Genomic DNA, 10597 nt, shown 5'->3' on the forward strand with positions numbered 1-10597 from the left:
TCCAATTTATCGCCTTCTCGCAGCGCGACCAGAACGCCCGCAGCTCTTGGGCCAACTCCTCCTGACCTCCTTCTCTATCAGAAAAAGAAAAAAAAAACTCCTCCTGACCTCTTCCCTGCCGAGCACCACCGTCCACCCACCGTCAGGTGGTCGCGTCCGCCGACGACACGCAGCTCCGCGTGCGGGAGCTTCGACTTCAGGTGGCTGCTGCTGCACTCGACCGGGGCCACCTGGTCTGCGTCGCCGTGGACGAGTCTCGCCGGCACCCCCGCCGACCAGATCCGGCCCACCCGTCCCTCGAAGAAAAGCAGATCCGGGCCACGCGTAATACGCCGACCACAACCCTAGCCCGAATCAGCCTCCGCCGGCCGCCGCTTCCGGTGGGGAAGAGGATGCCGCTTGCGGCAGCGACCGAGGACGAAGCGTGGCGCCCTTTCACGTCTCTCATCCAGGTCGACGCCGTCCTCGCCCTGGCGCGCGTCCTCAAGGAGCAGGCAAGTTGCGAGATCTCGCGGCCCCGGCCGTCCCCTTCCCGTCCCTAGGGTTCCGAGGCGTGCGATTAACATCCCGTGTTTTTTGTTTCGAGGCAACGATCAACATAGTAACATGTAAATATCCCGTTTGGATGGGCGCAGGAGCGGGCATACATGATGCTCCGGATTAACGGAGGGCTGCGGCAAGGACAGCGATTGCGGGAGCTCCGAGGCCGGGAGCTATGAGTCGGTTCACCACCACGAGCACCCAGGCGACGGCGAGGGTGATGATGCCGATGATCTTGATGCTGAGGCTAAGGGTGAGGGTGAGGGAGAGGATGAAGGCGAGGACAAGCTCTGTGAGGAGAGCGAGTTTGTTGAGGGGTTTGTTGAGGTGAGGATGAGGAACCAGAGCTAGACCTTGCAGAGTACAGGATGCTGAGGCTTACGCGCGAGTGCTTCAGGACGCCAAGGAGCGTGAGGTTGCCTTGCTGGGACCAGGATTGTGAGTACAAATGGGTGTTCTTTTTTTCAGTTCACTTTACATTTTGAGGTTGGTTGCTGACGTGCAATTTGGCTTTTGCCTGGTAGGGCGAGCAATGGACATGTTGAGGATCACGTGAACGGCAAACAGGTAGTGGTTTATTTCCTTATCTTGGATGGATTTAGTTCTTATATTTGGAAGTTAGAAATTGCCGTATCCCCGTATCTGTATCGCCGTGCCCCCGTTCTTGTGTTGGTGCTTCATAGGTTATCTAGTCCTGCTTTGGTCAGATGAAAATATAATGGTGAAAGAACAAGGGAAGACTGGTTTGTTGAGCCTGTGTGCATTTTCTTTCTCTGTTTGGGCTTCGGTTTCTTAAATATCCCCACTGTCTACAACTTGCCTAGGGGATTCATAATAGTGTAGATAGTCACTCAAAATGTTGCTAATTACCAACATTTATGCACGGAAAACATAATCTTCTTTATTATGTTTGCCATTAGAGATAATGTTGTGTTTGGATGTTGTATGTAATACTATCTATTCAGCCTTTGAATTGGGAATTGGTATTGGGAGCCGCCTCTAATTCAGCTATTTTGGATGCCCTCTGTGTTACCCGGTGGAAATATGCATCAATACAAAGTGTGACTTCCTCCCACTTGTGCACGTCCCAGCGCAATACCGAGTGCAGGGCCTCCGATTTGCTTGGAAACATTTGCCCATCCGCAAAACATACTGTTCGTCACAAAGCATAATCTCTAACTCATGTAAGTGTAACTATGCAATTCCAGAGTTTGTCATCCAAACAGGATTCATGAGCCAATTCAGTGCACAACCAAACAAATGAATTCGTATTCTTGTCCATTTCAATTTCCTTGTTGTATTGGTATTCCAGCCAATTCAATACTGAAGCATCTAATAGAAACATCCAAACAAAGCCTAAGTTATTTGCCATTAGACCTAAACTCAGTTACAATCTTGACTTATGTTAGTCAAGTAATAAATTCAAGCTTTGGAAAGTATAGAGGTGCCTACATAAATGAAACAAATGGACAGTCATCATGTGTTAAGTATTGAAGGTCGCGACGTTACACGCAGCGCTTAATTTTGGTTAACGTGTGATTAAGCATGCACTTTTGTCAAAAAAGGACAAAGGAGGTTGCAAAATGCTCGCTAGGTGCGCTGGAAAAAACCTTGCACATAACTCTGTTCTCAGCATGGGTTATATATCCAAAAGCTTAGGGGGCTGACACAATAGCTAGGTGGACCCATAGATTAGAAATATTGAGGCATAAATGCTTTACCAAACTAGAATTCATTTCATAGGAGCATATTCTCGTCAAGAAATTATTTATGACCTTCGAATTGTAGCCAACCAACTTCGGATAAGGTGTATCCCTTACTAGGAAAAAGGCAGGCCTTGCGATGTGCAGAGGTTGCTAAAGCAAGAAAAACATTTTCATCATTCGTGTCTTAAGAGCAACTCCAATAGCTCCCGTATCCTTAAAAGAACCATTGTCTACGGGAAGTTGAGGCAAAGAAGGCCTCCAATAGCTCCCGTAAACCTGATTTTCTATGAGATCCCGTATAATTGCCCTTAACTCCCCTCATGTTCATGAGAAGATGACCTTCCCGTGTAATTTTGGTGAGTAGGAAACCGCCTTAAAGTTCACGGGTGGAGTTCTGGAACACCATCGTGCCACCTTCGGCTTGTCGCTGGCCCGCGCTAGCCCATAGCTTGCCGTCGCGCCGCAAGTTGCCGTTGCACCGTCGCTTGTGATCGCGCCTCCCCGCACCACTGCTTGCCGTAGCACAGCCATGTGCCGTCGCCACTAGGAACTTAGCGCCGGTCACCCAACTAGCGTCGCAATGTCGACGGGCAATGTCAAATTTTAGGGGAAGATGTTTATGGGAACTAAGAAAAGACCTCATGGGACAACTTCCGCTAAATTATACAGACTAACCCGTAAAACCACTTTTACAGGAAGGTTTTTACAGGAGCTATTGGAGTTGCTCTAATACAAATAAATCAAGTTTAAGATTCACTATATGTATCGATATAAATATAACATAAGGTAAGTCCAGGGACCATGCAAATACAACTACAACAATTGAGTAAAGATACATATAAAAATGTATTTCTTTTCAAAATTATCAAAGATATATTCATCTCCATGCCAAGTTGCTAACAATAGAAGATAATCACTGACCGGCATGAAAAAGATAAGATCCATCTTTTTCACTAGTTGGATTACTCTGGCCTGCCACCAATACAACCCTACACGTATCTTCTTAGATGTATCTTTACTTAATTGTCAGGGTTGTATTGCATGGTTTCTATATCTTATTATGTTTTATTTACTTGATATGATTTTGGTTAACACATTAATGATTTTTTTCTTTTCTTCTGTTAGCAACCTCCCAACATGTAGATTGATTGATATATTTATGTAGATGTCCTAGAATAACCAGTGCCAATTAAAGCTCGTCACATATTTGGATGTGAATAAGTGACAATATATAGTACTAGGCATTTATTCTAATATATTTTGGATGCGAATAAATATGGATAATTGATTATTAATTTTCCTCCTAAAATAGTCTAGGTACAAGACCTATATATGCCTTTCACATCAGCTTGTAAACAACTTCTGACATTTGAAAAACTTAAATCTACAACTCTAAATTTTTGTGCATTTATCTCCCACTATGAGACAAACCACATGCAAAACACAACTTATTTTGGTCGGGTAGGTCCCACCAGTCATGTGATCAATGCGAAGAGTAGGCACCACAATATTTTGTTGCGTTTGCGGGGTTAAAGAATTCTTCATTTTCTGTTTTGTAACATGTCGGAAACAAAACAACCGCAAGGAAAAGATGGGACAGTTTGTAGGCCCACCAAGCATCGGAGGCACCAAGGAGAAGCAGACCCAGCCAAGCAATACGTTCAGCTACCTCCTCACCACAACTACTTCGGCTACCACCGGAGCGTAGGCAAGTAGTGGGGCCCATGTGAGGGAATCCTACAACCACATCTGACCTTTCTTAGGTGGTGCATCACACTTTGGTCTTTTGGTCTTGAGCGTCTCCCCCTCCTGAGCTCCCATCTTGACAACCTCATGTCAGTCGTACGGTGCTGGCGTAGGCCCATGTTATTGTTGCTTTGCACCGGCATGGTATGACCGACATGGAGGTTATCGAGATGGGAGCTCAGGGCGGATGAGACGCTCGAGGCCGAAACACTAGAGCGTGGTGTGCCACCTTATGAAGGCCCGTGGTGGTCATAGGATGCCCTCACAGGGGCCCGACTACTTGCCTGCCAGCGATAGCGGGCCAGTTTTGGTTAGGAGGTAGCTGAATGGATTGCTTGGCCAGGCTAGTTCTTTTGGGTGCCGTTGATGCTTGGTGGGCCTCCAGACCTGTCTCATCTTCTCCTTCCGATTGCCTTGTTACCGACATACCAAAGAACAGAAAATGAAAATTTTGTTAGGTTCGCAAACTCAAAGAAATACCTTGTTACCTAATCTTTGTACATATTATGTGCTTAGCGGAACCCACCCGAAATAAATTGTGTTTTGCACGTGGTTTGTCTCTTCACGAGAGACAAATACGCAAAAGTTTAGAGTTAATAGATTTAAGTTCGTTCAAATGTCGGGTGTTAGTTTCCGCACTGATGTGGAGGATATATATAGGTCGTGTGGCTACGCTATTTTAGGAGGACAAAGAGTAATTGATAATTCATATTTATACACATCCAAGTATATGACATTAAATGTCTATTATATATTCAGGCCTCCAGAAGCTCCAGTGCATAGCGGACGGCTAAAGCGTGCGGAGAATGTCAAGAGAGGGCGGGGTCGACCGATTTTGACATGGGAGGAGTCCGTTAAGAGAGACCTGAAGGATTGGAGTATCGACAAAGAGCTAGCTATGGACAGGGGTGCATGGAAGCTTGCTATCCATGTGCCAGAGCCATGAGTTGGTTGCGAGATCTTATGGGTTTCACCTCTAGCCTACCCCAACTTGTTTGGGACTAAAGGCTTTGTTGTTGTTGTATATTCACATGCAAATATATGTGGAGCTTTAATTCACACTATTTGTTCCAGCATACACACGCACATATATTCTCTATTACCTGATAGGATTATGTTTTCTGGTTTTTTTGAAGTTGGGGGGAGGGGGGGGGGGCTGGCTGGGATGTTTATTAGGTATACATTTAGTGAATGTTGCTGCATTGTAGTTGACTGGATTCGTCGTTAGTTGGCTTTTTTTATTCGTTCGTGACATGACTGTGTGTGTTCATGCAAGGCTGTCATGCTGGGTTTCACGCGTGATGTGACCACGTGTTCTCATGTAGCGCCGCTTATGACGCTGTTTCTGGGTGCCGCTTAATTTGCCGCTAATTATAAATAGGGGGTTGAGGTTCCTGATTGATCTTGCTTTATTGTGTGTTCTTTCTTTATATTGTCTGATTTATGGTTTGCGGAAGTTACTTTGGAGGGGGATCCCGTCGTTGATCGTCCTACTGGAATTCGGTATGTTAGTCGTGTGCGTGGTGGACAAGGTCGTGGTCCGGCTCTAGTTTCTGTTGCTGGCCGTGATTCTCTCGGTGCTCTTTTGTTGTGGGTGGGTGTGTCTGTGCCGTCTGGGTGTTGGCCGTTCGATGATTCTTCTGCTGTTGGTACGTTTGACTTGTTTTGTGCTGTTGTTGATATTTTTCTGGATGCCTGACGTTTGTTTTACAGTACGGGGTGAGGAGAATTTGATTGATCCGTAGTTTAACAAGTTAGCTAAGTAGAGTTTTTCTATAGAGATGCGGACCCAGACCTGAAACTGATGGCATATATCCAGGTCGTTTATGAACATACAGGTTTTTGCAGCCTTTTAATTTAGTACTGGTAGATTTTCCGAACATACAGGTCATAAATCACTCCATGTTTTTACAGTCTTTTGATTCAGTACTGGTATATTTTCCATTGGAGTTTTACAAGAACATCAATTCTTGGCCATGCATCTTGACTACCAAAAAAAACGAAGAAGCAGGAAATGCTTTTTAGTACTAGATATTTGATGCATAAGAGTTTTATGGCTTCATGACAGAGGCTAAAAAAAGGTGCAAGAATATGTCCCAGTTTGGCATACAGCTGGATAGAAGTCCTGCTTTATTTTTCATTCGCCTAAGATGTGTGTGATTTCTTAATTTGTAGCGACAAAGGATAATCTGAAGCTTCTTAAATCATTAATTTTCTCTCTTGCAAGTTTCATTTCTGCAAATAACATCACAGGAGAGCTGCCCTCAAACTTCTGTATGCTCACAAACATGACATATTTGTATGTCTCATTCACGTCTAATTAGTAATTTTCTTGCTTTAGTGACACGTCTGATTTTTACAATCTGAAAAATGTCCTAACAGAAGCGCCAAGGGCTTCTTTCTTTGTTGGATTATTATATTATGTTCTGTAAATTACATAGAGCTGAAGGAGAAAAATGGTAGAAGACATTCTTTGCTTATGTAACACCAAAAGGTTGATTCGGTACCAGTTCAGCTTGTGTTCCCTTAGGTTGATTTGTTCATTGAGACGCTGGTAAATTTATGAGCATCATCGACTGGATATGGCCCTTTCAGATGGATGATTGTTTGTATGCATTCTTTTTGTCACAATTTTTCCATGATGAATTGCAAGGGTGGATCAGTGCATCGGTTTTTTGTGTCATTGCAAAGGCGTGGCACAGCCCTAAAGCCATTGGCACACCCCTAATAACAGTTGCCCTAGGGACATTTGCGCATGCAAGGTTTTCCTAATAACAGTTGCCCTAAGGACATTTGTGCATGCAAGGTTTTCCTATCGTGTGCTTTATGTACTGCACACTTGGCTGATACATTGCTGAACTCCACACTTTTTTCGCAACTTCATAAGAATTTAGAATTTAGATACTTGCTTTACTTTGGTGCTACATTAGCTCATACCTTCATAAGAAGATGTGTAGTAGCTGTAGCCTACATTTCCCGAGTTGCGGTTTGGTCATGACCGCAGTCACGGCAACGTTCTTCCTGCCCAAAGACGGGGATACCAAATGCACAATTGCTGCTTTGCTGTTATGAGAAATACAGTTCTTACTGACGATGTTCTGCCTGTTTCTTGTGTAGGAGATGGCTACAGGGTACGAGATTGTCAGGAGGGCATATACTTGTGCTGTAAATTTGTCATCCAACAAGGTGATTGGTCTTTGCATAATTGTGAACTGGTGTGGTGAGCCTCCCCTTCGTTGCTCTGGTTTACCAACGGCAGTCATATCTTCTGAGTTTGCTTTGCTTGGTTTGTACAGACAGATTAATAATTTTTTAGAGCTACTTGCTGAACTTCACCTTGTATCTCCTCTGAACTTTCTGTTTAGCTCTCTATTCAGAAATCGATTGTGGAGTAAATGCCCAGAACTGTATGAGTTTATGAGCTTTCCCCCTGCATGCCAATGACTATGTTACATCTGCGAATTACCTGATGCATATATGCCAACTTTCTTCTCATGTTAAATTTGCATTTAGGTATTGTGTCTATGACCTTGTGTATTTTCTTGATATGTAACCCTACGGCCTTATAAGAAGACTGTTGAAAACAATGTCTTGGATGGGTTATCACATTCAATGATTTCTTTGTGTGGCATTTTTTCAAGGCATGCACAGTTAAATTTTGTGGCCTAGGCACCTGGCTGTACACAACAGAATTTAAGAAAAAGGAGAGAAAAAACAGAAGGCTAACAGACTTTCAAGACGAAAGCTAAAATGAAAAGAATCTGTTAACAATGTTAGCACTATTTATTTGTATGGGTATAGTATAATATAGGATTGCAGGTTCTCCCACTTCAGAAAGATATAAGGTGGTATTAAATGATATAGCACACTGACAACTGATTTTTATGACGTGGAAGAAGAGGAGCGAAGTACTCCCTCCGTCCGGAAATACTTGTCATCAAAATGGATAAAAATGGATATATCTAGAACTATAAATACTTGTCATCAAAATGGATAAAAAGGATGTATTTAGAATAAAAATATGTCTAGATACATCTTCTTTTATTCATCTTGATGACAAGTATTTTTGGACGGAGGGAGTATAAGATTGACATTGGATCATTCATGTTGTGTATATAGGTTAAAGAATTCTATATTGATAAAATTTCAGAATTCCTGTGTTTGCTATGGAATTTCTGGTTTTCTTAGTTAGAAATCCAATTATCTAAATTTTAAACAAGAAGCAGTTGCCCCCATTGGCAAATGGTTATCCATCAGTCGGAGGAAATTTGGATCGACAAAAAAATCAAGCAGAGGAATAGTAATAGAAGAGTAAAAACATTTAACTTAAAAGAATGGACTAATAGGGTCGACTATTTAGCCAACTTTCATAATTAAGTATATGGGCAACTATTGTCTCTACCTGTCCGATCTTACAATTAAAGTTAGGATCTTACAACTAGTTATTACACATCTAAGTGACACAATCAAACACAAAAAGGAAAAAGAAAAATAAGAAGAAAAAATACCTGCATGAATCTTCACCTAAAATTAGGAACATAAGATTTAGATGTGCAATACTTAGACTGGTCATAGTGGGAAGTAACTTAGATTAGTAACATGCATATATTAGTATTACTACCTTTATAGTGGGTACTACTCCCTCCGTTCCATAACGTAGTATAACATAGTATGTATAGATTTTTTTTTAATGTCAAACTTTATAAACTTTGACTAAGTTTTTAGAAAAAACTATTTATATCTATAATACCGAAAATATAAAATATGAAACCACATCTTATATATGAAACTTCATCTTATGACGAATCTAATGATATATGTCTGGCCCTCTAGATATATAAATGTTTTTGTCACAAATTCGGTCAAAGTTTGTGAGGTTTGATTTTTCGAAAAATATATATGCACTATATTATGAAACAGAGGGAGTAACATATATGAAGTGTCATGTAACCCTTCATTTATTTAGTTTTTGACTCATTTGCTTTCTGGTGTGTTATGTTACAGTAAGATATTATGTTACTACAAACACCTCTTTTCTTATTAAATATTTGCCACGTAAGCAAATTTGTATCGGATTGCGTTATGTTACTAGCTAAGTTACTTTTACTATAACCAACCTCAGGGCACATCTTAAATGTACTTTAGCAAAACTGTTAAACTTATACGAAACTATATGAAAGTAAACAATTATTGGAAAAAGTATATAATAACCAGCAATAAAAATGTTTTATTATGGACTGCACTATTTGTGAATCATTATGTTTTTAAGGTTAAATATACTGAACGCATGCATACATTAGAACCAAAGTACCAAACAAATCCTTCTTTGACATTGTTGGATGTGTGAAGTGGGGAAGTGCATGGATAAACTCGGATATATATGAGGCCATTTCGGAAAACACATTTTCAAATGCTAAAAAAGTCTAAAAAAAGGTCCATGTCCTATGTGTGTGCATAAAGTTTCATAGAAAAATAATATTTTTTGTGGCCCGTGCAAAAAAGACAAAAAATTATGTCGTAGAACGCTATTTAGAAGCACTAAAATTTGTCTTTTTACGGAGACAAAACAAAATGATATTTTTTTCACAAAACTTTGTGCCGCGCACACACATTTGCGAACATGTATGCATGATTTTTTGTATTTTTTTAACATTATAAAACATGCTTAAAATGCATTTTTTGAAAAATGGGTGCATATGCCATGCGTGCAGGACGTGCCTCTCCTGCGTGTGAGTTTGAGCTCTCTTCATATCATTGGCACATGCATATGCTCTTTTTTAGTGTGCATATAAGACAAAATGATGTTGTAAGCATAGATTTCATCTAAATTTGACTTCACAAAATGCTTTGTGGCTCAAATCTTTCATCCGATTTTAAATCTTTGAGGTGAGAGCTTCAAAAGTAGATTTCATGTTGGTATGTTTTGATAATTTTTTTATCCAAAGTTACCTCACCGGCACCCCTCAAACCCAACCCAAATTTGGGGCGGGTATGGGAGGCTCGGACCATCCCACCCTAGTCCATCTGGACCCAACACGTATCCCCACCTAGACAAACCCTAGACCGCAGTCAAACCACACTCCATTCCACTTGCCGCCTGCTCCTCTCCTCGCCCCCCTTTCGATCCAATGTCAAGCTCCGGCAGCGCACCGTCCGATGGCGATGACCCTGTCAACTCGGAGTTGTTGTTGCTCGAGAGGGAGGCGGACGATGAGGAGGAGCTTGTCATCCCCATCACACCGCCACGACTCCGACGGTCCCCACGGCTTCGATGACACACCTCATGCCAACACATACACAGAGGGCCATAATTGCAACGGCGACTGCAAGGGGCCGACGCGGAAGTGGTGATGTCTCAGTGCCGCCCTCGCTTCCATTTTAGTTTTTAGTTAATTTTGTTTTTATCTATGCTGCAACGATGAATTAAATCTTTTGATCCGATGAACCGTGTTTATATGCTCGCATGGAATTTAGGTTGAACTATGCTTATCTATATGTGTATATGATCGACATTTGTAGTTTCTCACGTTGCATGGATAGCACGGTTTTGAGGGATTAGATTTAAGATACCTGATTGTGGACGCGGCCATAGGAGGGCTGACTGG

General features: G+C 41.9%; 1 long non-coding RNA gene across 1 annotated transcript; it reads left to right on the forward strand.

Annotated features, from left to right (window-relative positions):
• The first annotated feature begins 637 nt into the window (after positions 1-637).
• Positions 638-7410, forward strand: LOC123187437 (uncharacterized). Its single transcript, XR_006494000.1, has 3 exons — positions 638-978; positions 1065-1107; positions 7110-7410. It is a non-coding gene; the product is annotated as an uncharacterized lncRNA (long non-coding RNA).
• Positions 7411-10597: the final 3187 nt, after the last annotated feature.

Source organism: Triticum aestivum, chromosome 2A, assembly GCF_018294505.1.
Source record: "Triticum aestivum cultivar Chinese Spring chromosome 2A, IWGSC CS RefSeq v2.1, whole genome shotgun sequence".
Taxonomy (NCBI): domain Eukaryota; kingdom Viridiplantae; phylum Streptophyta; class Magnoliopsida; order Poales; family Poaceae; genus Triticum; species Triticum aestivum.